The sequence below is a fragment of the Numida meleagris genome, chromosome 3 (genome assembly GCF_002078875.1).
Source record: "Numida meleagris isolate 19003 breed g44 Domestic line chromosome 3, NumMel1.0, whole genome shotgun sequence".
In the NCBI taxonomy this organism is placed as follows: Eukaryota; Metazoa; Chordata; class Aves; order Galliformes; family Numididae; genus Numida; species Numida meleagris.
Window position 1 is genome coordinate 87,659,687 of NC_034411.1, and position 14,557 is coordinate 87,674,243.

At 40.9% G+C, this 14,557-nt stretch overlaps 1 protein-coding gene across 8 annotated transcripts in view; it reads left to right on the forward strand.

Moving 5' to 3' along the window:
- The window catches only part of COL21A1 (collagen type XXI alpha 1 chain), a 104,252-nt gene continuing 89,946 nt past the window's right edge, over window positions 252-14,557 (forward strand). For 2 of the 8 annotated variants that reach the window (XM_021392067.1, XM_021392070.1), the window contains exons 1-3: window positions 435-517; window positions 8,044-8,227; window positions 9,300-9,430. The gene's annotated coding sequence lies outside the window, so the exon portion shown is untranslated. Of the gene's footprint in view, window positions 358-428; window positions 558-6,444; window positions 6,900-8,043; window positions 8,228-9,299; window positions 9,431-14,557 lie in introns of those variants that run through there. The other 6 variants (XM_021392069.1, XM_021392068.1, XM_021392073.1 and 3 more) reach the window with 6 other exon arrangements.

The window sequence follows — 14,557 nt, forward strand, 5'->3', positions numbered from 1 at the left end:
CGGTTGGATTAGATGGCCCCTGCAGCCCCGACCAAGCTCAGCCACTCTGTGACTCTCTGAGTGGTCCAAACGGCAAGGGGGAAGGTGTGTGAGTAACACGCGCCATTAGTTTTGAAAGAGCAGAAAGTTTCTCATCTGAGCTCTGTTACGTATGGGTGGTGGTACCACAGGCTGTGAGAAACGGGCAGCGTGGCGATACCTCGAGGTCAGTGAGACAGCTTCACTGCAGAAAGCCTGAAACCACGTGTGCAACAGGAGCGCCGAGGGGCGCGGCCATGCAGCCAACTCCTCAGGCCAAGTATCTGCAACGAACCGGGCCATCACGGCGTTACCTCGCGGCGTGCCCCCTAACGCCCTGTGAGTTCCACGCACCACCCCGAGCCGTGCGGCCGCAGCTGCGGGGGGCGGGCGAGAGGCGGTGCTGCGGGCGGGGCGGGCGGGCCGGCTGCACGGGGCCCGTGTTGCCTCCGAGCTGGCGTGGGGCAGAGCCGCTCCGCAGCGAGCGGATCCGTCACAGGTGGGAGAGGGCGGCCGGCTGAGGGCGTGCGGGGCTGCAGGTCAGCTGGGCGGGTCCTTTCGGGCGGGAGAGGCGAGCCCGGCCGCGCTGCACCCTGCGGGGCTCTCTGCGCACGGGGCCGTGCTGGAGTCTGGGGGCAACAGGAGGGACGGCGCGGGGACGGGAGCGGGGCTGCGCCGTCGGGGCGGCAGGTGCAGCCGTCGGGGTGGCTCCGCAGCTCGGGAACGGGGACAGTAGGAGCCGGAAAGCCGTGGATCCGAGATAATGACATTTTTGCCTTCTTTTTAACAGGGAGCTGTGAGCGCAGTGTGTCACAGATGTGTTGGTTTTTGTTGTTGATTGTTTTTATCTTTTTGCAATATAATGGCAGAGCGGCAGGCAGATTGTGCTATCTTGAAATCCTTGCACGTTTTGTTGGCACGAGATGAAATTGTTTATGTTATATCCTTCTGTGTGATATAGAAATTCACATTATTCAGGCACATGAGTGAAATGAATTGCTGACTTGATATATCTGTGCTTAAACTAGTTTGTGGCATGGGAGTTCAGACATTACAGCGATGAGCAGAGTAGAAGTGGTTGCAATAACTGCAGTTATATTTGTTTTTGTACCTGGAAGGAAAAGTCTGCTTGGGAGGCTACTTCCGATGACTCCCGTTCCATTGCTTAATGCTGAGATGTGCGTGGTACTCACTGTGCTGGAAGGATCTGGTCTCTGGTTCCAGGATTTCACAGGCTGGGAAACCAGTCCTCTGGTTGATTTGGAAAGTATTCCGGCTCTCAGGCTCCTGAGGAAGCATTGCAGGTTTATTAAGCTTACATTGTTAAACAAAGGTTTAGAATTTTTCCTCTAACTTTACTGACTGTGGTGTTGCTTATTGTATGTTACTCAAATATTTATGCAAGTACATAGTAGTAAACTAAAGAATGAGTACAGGACGTTTATTTGAAGTGCTATGAAAGTTGTATTTTCATTAAGAAATGCAGCTTTCAACCGTGAATAGTCTGTTGGGATACAGTGTATTGTGGATATGTGCAAAACATGATGTCCAAGGGGAAGGTGAAGTAGCATGGCGAAGTGGAGGTTCTGCTCAGTCAGTTCTGCTGATCAGAACTGTATATGTGCTTGTATTTAAAGAAAATTCAAGAGAAACATTATCCTGGCATGCGTAACTGGAGTGTTCCAGGCATATGATGTCATCTTGTGGTAGTTATGACTTCGGTGCCTGTGTCTAGTATCAGTACTGTATGTGATTTTGGGCACCATAGTTCCAGCAGGCAGTTGGCCAGGAGAAGAGTAACAAAGGTGATCCAAGATCTAGAAAACATAACCTATGAGAAAGAAGTGAAAGAACTGCATTTTTATGGTGTAGGGAAGCAAAAAGTGATGAAAGACATGATAACAATCTTCAGATGTGTAATTGGTTGCTGTAGAGTGGAGAGAAATAAACTGTTCTTCACATCCACTGGAGGTGCAACAAGAACCAGCATGCTAAACTGTAGCACGAGAGATTAGGTTAAATGGCAGCAGAAGTACTGTCTAACTACTCAAGTAACTGGGTTTTGGTTTGTCCAGATAGGGTATGGAGTTTCCTTCACTGGAGCTTTTTAAGATCACGTCTTACCTATGTAACATGTATTTACCAGAAATACTGAAACCAAGGGTGACTATGGCAAGGGTTGGACATTAAGAAAAAGTTTTCAGAAAGAGTGGTGAGGCACTGGAATAGGCTATCCAAGGAGGTGGTGGAGTCACTGTCTCTGGAGGTTTGCAAGAAAAGTGTAGATGTGGCACTGTAGGACATGGTGTAGAGTGGTCACAGTCATGGGTTAATGATTGGAATAGATGAACTTAGTGGTATTTCCAACCTTAATGACTCATGATACTATGAAATGTTTCACCTCTCCAGGTCCCTCACAGGCATCTAGGGTGGCAGAGGCTGCCAGAAGGTCACCCTGTGAGCTGGCACTCTTGGTGGCAGTTATACAGTTCTAAGAGGCAGCTTTGTAAGCTAAACACTGCTCAATAATCCACTTACTAGATTTCACCCATATGCCTAATTATACTAGATTTTATGATCCTTTTTCATTCTACTCAAACCACATTTACAGCTGAGGTCTAAGAACAGCAGTGGATGGTCGCTAAAGAACATCTTGGTCTGGCATCATCACAATCAGCAGAGTGGCTGATTGGTAAACGTTAGGAAATTTGAGCTCAATTCCAGAGTACTGTTCTGTAAATTGTATCATATTGCTCCCTTCGGCTCCTTGGTAACACAAATGTGTTTCTGGCAAGTCTATAAGGTAAAATTGTATTTTGGTTTAATTTGCCTCATTCTAGGCTATGATCATAATCTTGGAAATTACTTGCATTATAATTCAGTTCTCATACGTAGCTGGAAAGTGTAGTTTGTCCTACTGGATTCAACAAGTTTTTTTGCCTAGTCCAGTTACCAGCCCAGCTAATTACAGAAATAGCTAGCTGAAATGGACCTTCTCTTGGTGCTTTTCTTCCCTTACCCGCATTACATATATACGTATATATATATATTTTCCATTTTGCTCATGTTTTACTCTCTCATGGTGTTAATCTTCGTGTTATTACCAGCTTAAGTTTTAGTTACTGTTAAAATTCTACTAGGTTCTTTGTTTCCCATGTTGGCCTATGAAATGAAAAAGGAAAATCAATTTTTTCAAATATCCCCATTTTATAAAAGAAGGGCCTAACTTTTCTTTCAAGGTTATTCATTACTTTGTGTCCTGTTGTTTTGCCCTTACTGCTTTAGAGAGGTATTGAATAGAACAGATCTAATCTTTCCAGTGTCTCTTTATAAGACAGGCCTTTTTTTTATGCTCTTAGTCATCTGTATTATCAAGACGTCTTTGTTTCTGCTTTTTTATCTTCTTTGAGCTGGCATAACCACAGCAGAACCTGGTAATCCCCTTGAAGACCCACTGTTTATGAAGGGTTTGCTACTGTTTCCTGTTTTGCTGCTCAGTTTGTTTTCCATCATATATGCGCTGAGGCAGCAGCTGGTGGTACTGGGTAGCATTAGTTCAGAATGCTCAAGGAGATCAAAATACAGCTTACAAAATGCGCTGTCTTGCTTTTAGCTTCACTGATTTCTGTTTGTTGTGCGTGTGCTGTCTGATTTCCTCTGAATCATCTCAAAGCACACATCAGGGCCAGGAGCAGAGGGGGCTGCCTGGGGGTGTCAGAGCAGGGCGTGGTATTAGGGCCCATCCCACTGCCCCACCAGGAATAGGGCAACTAGGGCCAGCCCCAGCCCTACCCACTGGGCACCTACCTGGAGGCCAGGTCAGGCTGTGGGCCTGCAGCTGGGCCCGGCAGGGCAGTGCTGTGAGGAGCTGGAGACCAGCCTTGGTGTGGCCTCGCTGGGGCAGGGGCTGAGAGCCCCATGACTGGCATGGGGCCCTGCGTATTTAGCTTGTGAGTGCCCTGAGGGCAATGAAAAAATTTCAAAGCTTCACTGATCCAATTTTTGTTGAACATGTGTGATATGTACCCATTAGCACAGTATCCAAAGGTGGGGACTTCAGGGAGCTGACAGACTGGGAGGCAGTGTTGCAGTCCATCCTAGTGTGATAGCTGCAAGGAGAATGCGTGAGCACTTATCTCCACCCATTAAACAAAAACCCCTAGAAGTGTTTTATGTAATATTAAGCTGTGGTTCAGCAAAGCCCTGGCTTGGTAGCGAGTGGGATGGAGTGTTCTTTATATATCCCCTTCCAGGGAGGACCCAGTGCACCTCCTTGAGGAATGCACTGTAGCCTTTGAGTGGCCAGCTCTGCTGCTCACCAGTGAAATTTAGGGACGAGAAGAAAATTAAGGAGATTGATACACTGTGACCATACATACTGCTTCGTTAAAATAAATATATAAAGAAATCAAAGCTTAACCTTTCTTCCCTGCCCATGAGTGGGAAAATAGGTTGAGCCCTACTCCATGTTGCTTCATTTAGAAGTGGACTGGCTGTGGAAAAAAAACAATATATGGTAGGAGAAAACCAGTGTGGGCATAGATAAAATGACTTTTTTCCTCTCTCTAGTTTCCATGGTACCGGGGTACTGTGAAATTTAGAAAAGAAACTTAATTCTAAGTTGCCCATAATCTGCAAAGACATTGTTTTACAGCAGTGCTGATTGATTTAGCTTTCCAGGGGAGATGTCAGACACGCTAGTAGTGATTAACAGCAGATAGAAACCAGGGAGATGAGCAGTGTTGATCACAGTGTATAATATTATGAATGAAAATAGGAGTGCAAAGTAAATACATGTTGGCCTTTTGGGATTTTGTGTGATTCATATCGTTTCAATGTTGGATTGAGTAATTGGTCTTCTTATCAGTGTGCTTTATGTTGTAATAAAATAGGATTTAAATAGCGAGAAGTTAATAGCTGCTCTAAGTAAAACACACATGCACCAAAATGAGATGCATTCTTTCTAGCAAAGAACATGCAAAAATTGCAGGGAAGTTTGTTTGCACTTGAAGTGATGAAAAATTAAACTACCTTTCATGCCGGTGAGAGATTTCCATTTCTTGAGTTCTCTGTCAGTTCAAAGTAAGCCTTTAAAGAGTGCTGCATTAGCACATAGGAAATCTAAATTTCCTCCTAGTATATTAGTACTTTAAGGCCTGTTCATAATTCAGACTTTTATATTTCAGGATTTTCTCCCTCCCATGATTAGTTCCAATAGCTTGGTCTGAAGCTCTGTTTGGAGGCATGAGACACTGTACTAATAACAAAGAGAAGCTGGAGGTTTCTCAGAAGTGTCACCAGAAATAAGTAATGGTGGGGCAAAATGAGTGGGTTCTGGAGAAACTGTAGGGGGAAGAGAAATAGAGGCTGGGAGAAACTGCCACTCTGGGGCAGGAGGGGTTGAAAAGCAGCTAGAAGGGCCATGTGGCTTTTGGATGTGGGACTGGGAAGCAGGAGTCTTCTGGGAACTGACAGGGTGACAGGTGTGAGGAGGGCTCAGAGGATTTTTAGGAGGATTTGGGGGAGCTTTTAGAGAGTAGAATCTCTCTTGTTTCCTCACATTTTTTCATCCAGAGCAGCCTTTCTCATTGTTTTCTCCTGCACTGTCTCATGTTCTGGGTACTTCTCATTGCTTTCGCAGGCATACATGGAATAGGTAGGATGTGCCAATTGTAGTGAACTACTTGTTAATACATGTGCAGGTCTGTTCAAAGCTGTGAAAGACTCTGAACAAAAAAATGAACACTGGGTTTTTATATGTTTTAACTGGGGAGTTAAGATTATGTAGGATGGCTCTGAATGTGTCTATCTGAACATGGAGGACCGATGGCTGAAACACTTGTAGCATACTACATATTTGCTGCTGTAACTAAACTTACAGGATTTTAAAAAAGATTTTATCTGCGGAACACACTAGAAATGTATATGTACCCAAGCTGTCTTTGAAAGGGAGACACTGAGTTTCTGGTATGAAGAGTGTTCCAACTACTGTGGTTGGACTGTACATTAACACTGAAATTTGGTTAGCTCAGAACATTTTTGTATATTTTAAAAAGTATGTAAAATAACCAAAGCTCAACCTTTTCAGCATTTAGTCCAATTTATCAAATTTACAGTATTGAGTTGCATTATTCAAGCTGTCTTTATTCTTTTCCCCTTTCTCTTTTGTAAATCTTTGGACCCATGGTAATGATAAAGCACGTTTTAACTTGTCTGAGCTCATTTATATCCTACATCAACAGAAAATTGAAAAAAAAAACAAAACACCCGAGCACCGGTTTGAGAGTAAGCCAATAATTTTTAAAGCATGCCAGCTTGTATTTTCCACGTTATTTTATAACAGTCTGTACTTTCTTCATTAAGTAGAGTTAATGATTTCCAAAAGTTTTATTTTTAGTCAAAATGGTTGCAGCATTTTTATTTTGTATTTGCTGAGCCCACTTAAGATAATTTAAAGACATGAAGAGAAGAGTGCTGCAGTTGATGTAATAGCAGTAGTACCTATAGGTTCAGCCTTTGACAAAGATTTGCCAACTCTCTGTTACCAAGAATACCTTGTGCTTCTGTTCATTTCAGTAACTGCGATTCTCGTCGCTTTTGAGTATTAGTTTGTGAATTCCATGACATCCTGTAGTATCTTATGTGGAGAGGTTGAGATAATGCTATGTAATTGTAAAAGCAGTAGGATGTATTAAAATACTAGATTATTGAGCTCAGTGTAAAATCTTGTGGCATAACCCTTGTTTCACTAAAGTGCACAAAACTATGTGAATTTTTGCCAAACTAGGTGGGAAACCTCAAGGGATGGACCATGAGATGCCATGATGAGCCTTCTGGACTATGAGTGTAATGTGTGCATTTGAAGGAAGATGTACAAAGTGGTACTTTAATTCTTTTGCTGATATCAAACACTTATAATGTTTGTACTGTAGGTGCAATTGGAAAAGTACATATTGCCTTTAGTGTCTGCAAGTGTAATAATTTTGTTTTTCTTAGTATTTTAACCACCCAGGTGGCTTTCTTGGAGCTCTGGCACAGATAGACTCCATCAGGCAGCAATCTACACATGTTTAAATGAACATCTCATCCTTTAATTGCAGCTTTCTTTGACCAGTTCAGCATGTTCCTACCTCTTGCACTTGGGATCTGACCCTGGTTTTCTTCCATTTCCTCTCTCCTCATTGCAAGTGAAGAAGACAGAGTCAGATTCCCAGTTTAAAAAAAAAAGAAAAAAAAAAGGAGAAAACTAACACTGTAAGTGTAACTACAGTGTCATTGTGGAGAAGAGGAGGAAGGCACATCTGTGCAATAATGTAACTTGTGGGTTATTTATGCAAAATATGACTTGAAGTTGGAAGAAATGAGTGTGGACCACTGCTGCATTGTTAGGGTCACGGATTCATTCCTTTCTCAGCTGTGGAAAGTGTTTCGAAACAAAAAAAGCGCTCTGTGGGAAGTTGCTCTCTGAGATTAGGATTTAGGTCCAAGTAAAAAACCCAGGGGAAAGTTATAATACTGCACTTCCATTTAACTGGGGCATTGGTTGTTTATGGGAGATGGACACGGGAGTCTCCAGTTCTTAAAATCTTAGCCTTGATAGCATGTGATTACAAGAAAAAACAGATCACTCTTGATAGAATATAAACGGAACTGAAGTGAATGTCAATGCCTTGGGAAAACAGAACTCCTTACCAAGTGGAACAGTTTGTGCATAGTTATCAAATTTTGTTTAAAAGGTTTCCATTTGGAGACAGAAGACCAGGGCAGGCAAAAGTGAGGGAAGTTTTGAGATGCACCACAAGAGGTTTATCTTATGAAATAGAACTATGTGGAAAAGTACAGCCAAGAAAATTGGACCTGTAAAAAAGAATGAAGTTCCTCATTTCATAGCAGGTTAAAACAAAAAGGAATTTTTAGTTGGAAATACAAAAATTAAATGGTGTTATGTGTCAAAGGTGTTATGTTTCTTACTGAAAGGAAATAAAAATATTCACCTTCTAAAAATGAGTCTTTTTTGTGCTTCAGAAACTGTCACATACAGAGAAAGTGAGGATTAAGTGGCAACCCTAAGCAAACCAACAAAATAAAATGGCATTTTGAAGAGCTCTGTCTGGAAGCTGGCAGAAAAAAGAATGGGGAAGTAATGGCAGTTGGAGACTTGGAGAAGGTTCTTCATATCCCTGAAAAGTAAAATTGAGAAATCCTCCAGGTAGAATTGCACAAATCATGAGAAATCACTGACGATAGAATGTATTGAAATGCTGACAGTTAATTAAGGTGAAAAATACACTTCTGAAATGTAATGGAAGATAAAATGAGAAAGGAATTTTTTACTTTTCTATTTCTGTGAAAAAGAATGAAGGGCGGGGAAGGGGTGAAAGATTTTCTGAATAGGAATAACATTGATTTTTTTTTTTAAGGCCCTAGACAATAGAGTTTTATGTTTGTTATTCCCTGATGATTTTGCGATGAAGAGAAAGGAATGTAATTGTATGCCCCTGTGATTAAGTCCATTTGCTGTGCAAAGGGTCCCACATGGTCATGGTGTGCTTCTGACTCAGCTGAAATGAACATTGACAACTTTTGCCAAAAAGGAGAGGGAAGCTAAGATGCAGAGGATTTCATTAGGGAGCTCAAAAGAGAGGACAGCTGTACCTAATTTTCAGAAGCGCATAGTTGTCTTTGAGGAAGCCAAGCAGTACCAAGAAAAAAGCTTAATTTTGATTTCCTAAAGAGTGAAGGAATTCCATTTATTTGATCTCTTCTGTTATTTTGCAGAAGTTTGGGTGCTTTGCAGAGACATGATTCTCTCTTCTCCTCAAGACTTGACCTCATTTACTTCTGAGTTTGTTTCCTGCTCCGTTTGATACAATTTTTTAGATAGAACTGTAGTAGTATGTGTCTTCTATTTCTCCAGAAGTATTTATAGAATATCTTTGAAAAGTTGGCTGAAAGGCATCTGCATACAAAGAAATCTTGCTCAAAAATCAGAATTTCAGAAATGCTGTTTTATGGTTATTTTGCCCACGTGACACGAGGCCGTGTGGTGCAGTTGACTCACTGGGAGGAAGGGGTGCCATCTGGAAGGGACCCTGGCAGGCCGTGGATGTGGGCCTTTGTGAAGCTCAGGCAGTTCAACAAGGCCAAGTGGGTTAGGGCAATCCTAATGATGTATGATATTTAACCCAAGTTAAATATAGCTTCTCTGTTTTGAAGTACAGAATTTACTGCAGAACATCTGCATTCTGCATCACTGGTATATTCTTGTTTACTTTAAACAGGCTGCCCTCAGGTACAGAAATAAATCCTGATTGTATAATATCCTGAAGACCTAAGGACTTAGATGTATAACTACAGCCTAGGATCAACATTTAAATGCCAGAGGGATTCTTGCTCCTACTCAACAGCAGAGGTAACCAAAGTAATTGTGCTTAAGTTTATGTCAGTCAAAATTCCTGCACACCTACACATCTGATGGTAAGCATGCCTAGGCTGTCCTAGACTGTGTAGCATGGTAGGTGCTTAACAGACATCTGATTCCTAGAAAGATTTACAAGGCAGAAATTCTTCTGTCTCACCTGTGGATCTTATTCTGGCAGGAATTTTTAGGACATGCTTTTGGAACAATCTCCGGGAACAGAAACGTGGGTTTTTTTTTGTTGTTTTTGTTTTGTTTATTCTTTATGCCATGTGGGTAGAGTATTAGCCAAGATAAAGAAGACCTGGGTTTAGTTTCCTTCCTCAATCTAAAACAGTTTCAGCCATTTACCTCACTACTGGTAAATGTTTGAAGGGTGAGCTTCTCATTAGAGGTGGCATGGAAGAGGGGAATGGTGAGAGTTGGTGTAATTATGGGTGGTATTGTGTGTTTCAGCACCTTTTTTTTGCCAGCACCGCCAAAAGCTGTAAGTACAGGTATCAGCATTTTCAGTTTCCAAAGTGGTCCTTTGGTGCATAACCAACATGCACCAACACCAAAGAAATCTGATTAAGTTTAAGTCTTTGGCCTCTTAAAGCAAGCCACGTCACTCAGTAAGCATTTGCTGTTTACACTGGACAAAAATAAACTGTGTCTATGCACAGTAGAGATAATGCTTCTTACTAGACAGAGATGAAAGCTATGTTAAGTGTGATTTATTCCATTAAGGATAATCACAAATGTGGGGTGGGGGTTGCTGTATTAGGAACAAGCTTGCAAAAATAAAAACCTGGATGCATTGTTCATGCTGCTTCGAACAGTAGCAGTAGCTACTACTTAGTAGCTTTAGGATTTTCCTGTTCAAGATAGCTCTTTTTACAGAACTGTTAAAGTATCTCTCTCATATGCGCTCAGTGATACTCTGTGGCATGGATGGACAGCAAAGGCTGTGCCTGATTTCACACTGCCTTTCACAACTAGAAGATTATATTCTGCAGGATGTTTCAACACCTATTAATAGTACCCTCCTAATATCATGAAAGTATTAGAGCAGTGTAATGTAGAAAACAAGTTTTAACATATTTTTAAACTGTCCTTTTAATTCATGTTAAGTCCACTAAGACTTTGTCTATGAATTGGATTTCATATACCATGCAGTATGTTTAAGAATTCTTTACCTGGATCCGTTCTGATCTCTGTTTATGTATGTTGGCTAAGATAAATTATTTATTGCTATCTCTTGGATAAGTTGGGTATGGAACTTTCTCTTTTTGCTTCTTTATTGTATTCCATATTTGTTTAATGCTTGTCGATGCTGCTGGATTACTATAGTTGTAACAGTTTATGAATCCAACAATTTAAAAGCTAGTAGATGTTTTCTAATACCAATATAGAAATAGTTCCAAATCTTGTGCGTCTTGGAGAGCAAATACAAAACAAGTAATTTTTTTGTTAGTGTTGGATGACATCAAAGAAGGCATTGAACTCTGAATCTGGAAGTTTTGTACTATGAAAGGCACTAGCAGCACCTCCTCTTGTAACTACTTGCTATTAATGCATTTAAACCATGATTTTCTGTTTACTGTAAGAAATACAAATCGGAACGGATATCTTACAAATGAATTTATCTCCACAAGTCTTCTTTATATGAAGTCACTGAGTCTGCATGCTTAGTGCTTTTGTCCAGCTGTATAATCCTTAGTTTCAAGTGCCAGAATCAACCCTGGAAACACTATCTGCTCTGAAACACTGTAAGTGATGTTCAGGAGTTCGTGTTCTTGGAGAACTGTGAGAACACAAAATATATTAGAATTCTCCTTTGTATTCACATTCAGCATTTTGTGTTGTGTTTTTTTTTCTTTTTTTTTCTAGATGCACCAGTCTGACATTTAACAAAAAATAGAAAGTCCTTCCAAACATGAAAAAAAACCTTAGGAATATGTCTGAAAATGCATCTGGCATCTTCGGAAATGTCAAATTTCTGGCATGCATAATAACATTATATTCTTTTCATTTTTTTTGGATACCCATATGTTGGAATTCATAAAAATAAAACACCTGCTTTCTTAACTTATGGATTTTCTCTGAAATAATACACATGACAGTACAAGAGGACATAACCTGTAATTTCTTCAGGCCTATCCAAAAGCACTGATGTGCTGTGTAAGCAACTTGTCATAGGTCCTACCAAATGGGCCATGTTGTTTTACTCTTTGACTCTTTGGTGGCATGGTCTCTGCAGAAAATATGCTTCATGTGTTTTGTATGTTTTGAGATGTGTGACTGATTTGTTAATAAAAAAAAAATCATCTGCAGTGGAATGTTTTTAAAAATATGTCTGGAACTAGAGTATTGGTGGTAAGTGGATGGTTGAACTGGATGATCTTGGAGGTCTATTCTAACCTTCATGATTCTATGAAGAGTGAGGCATGCTGTTTACACTAAGTGCGGTGTTGTGGGAAGAATAGGTTTATATTTTACTCATTTGGTGTATGAAGACTTGTCCTGTGATAGGTAATGCAGTCTCTCACAAACTGCTTGCTTTAGGTCATTAAAGTTAGTTAAAATCTAAATTAAAAGAACTGTAGGATGACTTTGTAACTGTATAGCTTCTAATGTGGACTGATTTATCTGTGAGGGCATCAGAGTTCATTATCTAAACTAGGTGGAAAAGCAGATGTACATTTTCTTCCCTCTTCCTTTCTTTCTTCTTAGGGGAGATTGTTAAAGTTGGACATCAGTGCACATCACTGTGTGTATAAAAATGTATCATTAAAAGAAGCATGGCCAGAAGGGCAAGGGAGGTGATTTACCCTCTCTTCTCCATCCTTAAAAGGCCCTGCATCCAGGTCTGGGGCCCCCAGCATTAAAAAATAAAAATAAAAAAAAAATGGTGTGTTGGATTGGGTCCAGGGGAGGGCCACAAAGATAATCAGAGGGCTGAAGCACTTCTCTCTCCTATGAAGACAGGCTGAGAGAGTTGAGGTTGTTCAGCCTCGAGAAGGGAAGGCTCCAGGGAGATATTATTCCAACCTTCCACTACCTAAAAGGAGCCTACAAGAAAGCTGGAGAGAGACTCTTTATCAAGGTTTGTAGTGACAGGACGAGCTGAAAGAAGGTAGATGTAGATTAGATATAAGGAAGAAATTCTTCACTATGACAGTGGTGAGGCCCTGGATGGGGCTTTGGGCAGCCTGATCTAGTGGGAGGTGTCCCTGCCCATTGCAGGGATTTGGATCTTGGGTGGTCTTTGAAAGTCCTTCCTAACCAAAACTATTCATTAATTCTGTATTTGTACATTGAAGCACCATCTGATTTAGCCAGGTTTAGTGTGTGATCAGCAGTATGGTATGAACACAACATTGTTTGAAGATGGATGCTGGGATCAAGACTAGTTTCTGAGACTGGAAAAAAAATCAGAGCACTATGCTTTTCTAGTAATACTTATTTTGCTTATTTAACTTGTTAGTGCAAATGGATTCATTCTTTGTAATATGAAATAAAGGGGTGAACGTTATTCTGGAAAACCAAGAGATAGAATTCTAGGATAATTTGTTAAATTCCTTTTTCCTTGCTACAATCTGTTCAACTCTGCGTTACTTAGAAGTGCTGTTGAGAGCTCTGGGCAGAAATAAGAGTTTGTTCCTGTGATTCTGGAGCTATTACTTCCTTTATATTCCCCTTCTTTTTAGCCCTACCAAGGGCTTATCTGAAAGGCACAGGAACTCCTAAGGTATTTCTAGAGAGTGATTTTAAAAAAAAATCATCTACACTGCTCTAACTCTGAGGGTAATTTAAGCCGATTGATTCAGAAATGTGATGGTCCTGTCTGAAGTACAACTTTATTATTAACAAATTCTAAACTGCTTAATGCCAAAGAGAAACAGCAGGCAGAACTGTTCTGTTCTTTTGAAGAGAAAAGGTGCAAGTGGAATGGTATAAAAGAGGTAGAATAGGAAAGTCTTCAGCTAGTTACAATATGGCCTGTAATACTGTGCAAGGTATAATCTTTCAGAGTAGTCTGAGGAAGCATGCTTAACATATTCAATTATTGCTCAAAAGAGGAAAAAAGTCCCTTGCTGAAACCTATGCAGATGACAAATGCTCATGACTGTTTGGAATCACTGCTGAACATAGTAGCAAATCTCATCCCTGGGTCCTAGATGACTCCCCAACCCATATGTTGAAGATTGCTTCGTAGTTGTAGAGTGGGAGGAAAGAATTTGTCTTCTTCCCATGTGCTGTAACCTGGAAAGATTGAATAGGATGCTGCCTTCTACCCCCACTCCATCCTTGCAGTACCAGCTTGTAGGGAGTTGTCTGTGGCAGCTGAGGAAGAATTTTCTGCAATTTTGAACATTGAAATTCCTGAGAATTTCCAAGTGCATAACAAATTTGTGTGGATCTGAATGTTGTCACTATTATAAAAATAGACACTTCTGACTCTAGGGTAGGTCTCCTCTCAGCATCCTGGGGGTTTGGAGGTGTACTCCTGTCGTACTATTAAATCCTGATTAGTCAATGTCTGAAGATTAAGCAAGTGGCCAGTAGCATAGAGTGTCTGGAGAGAGAGAAAAGGGAAAGTGAAGATATTAAAAGTGAATGGTTATAGCAGTATTATAGAGTGCAGAGACTTTTTCATAGGGAGAGGTAGTACTTGTGGTGCTCCTAGCTTAGTAGTGGGAATTTGCTCCCTTGCATCCACAAGGGATGAATTATAAAACAAGAATGTAATAACTAAGCAGTTATGATGTCGATATGGAACTATGTATACAAGTAGGAAGTACCACATGAGAAAAATCCAGCATAAAGATATGTAAGGAACATTTTTAATGTGTAAATGCAAGCACTGACCCTTCAACATCAGAAGAGAAGAGATAGAGATACTCTTGATAGGGGGAAAGCCACACCACTACTTGTTAAAAAATTGTAAGACTTAAAAAGCCACTTTGGAAGCTGGGAGGTACAGGGTAGGTGTAGTAAGGATGTTCTCTAAATAGCTAAACTTTGTTTCCTGGTTACTCATTTCTCTCTCTCTGCCTCTCTCTCTGCCTCTCTCTCTGCCTCTCTCTCTGCCTCTCTCTCTGCCTCTCTCTCTGCCTCTCTCTCTGCCTCTCTCTC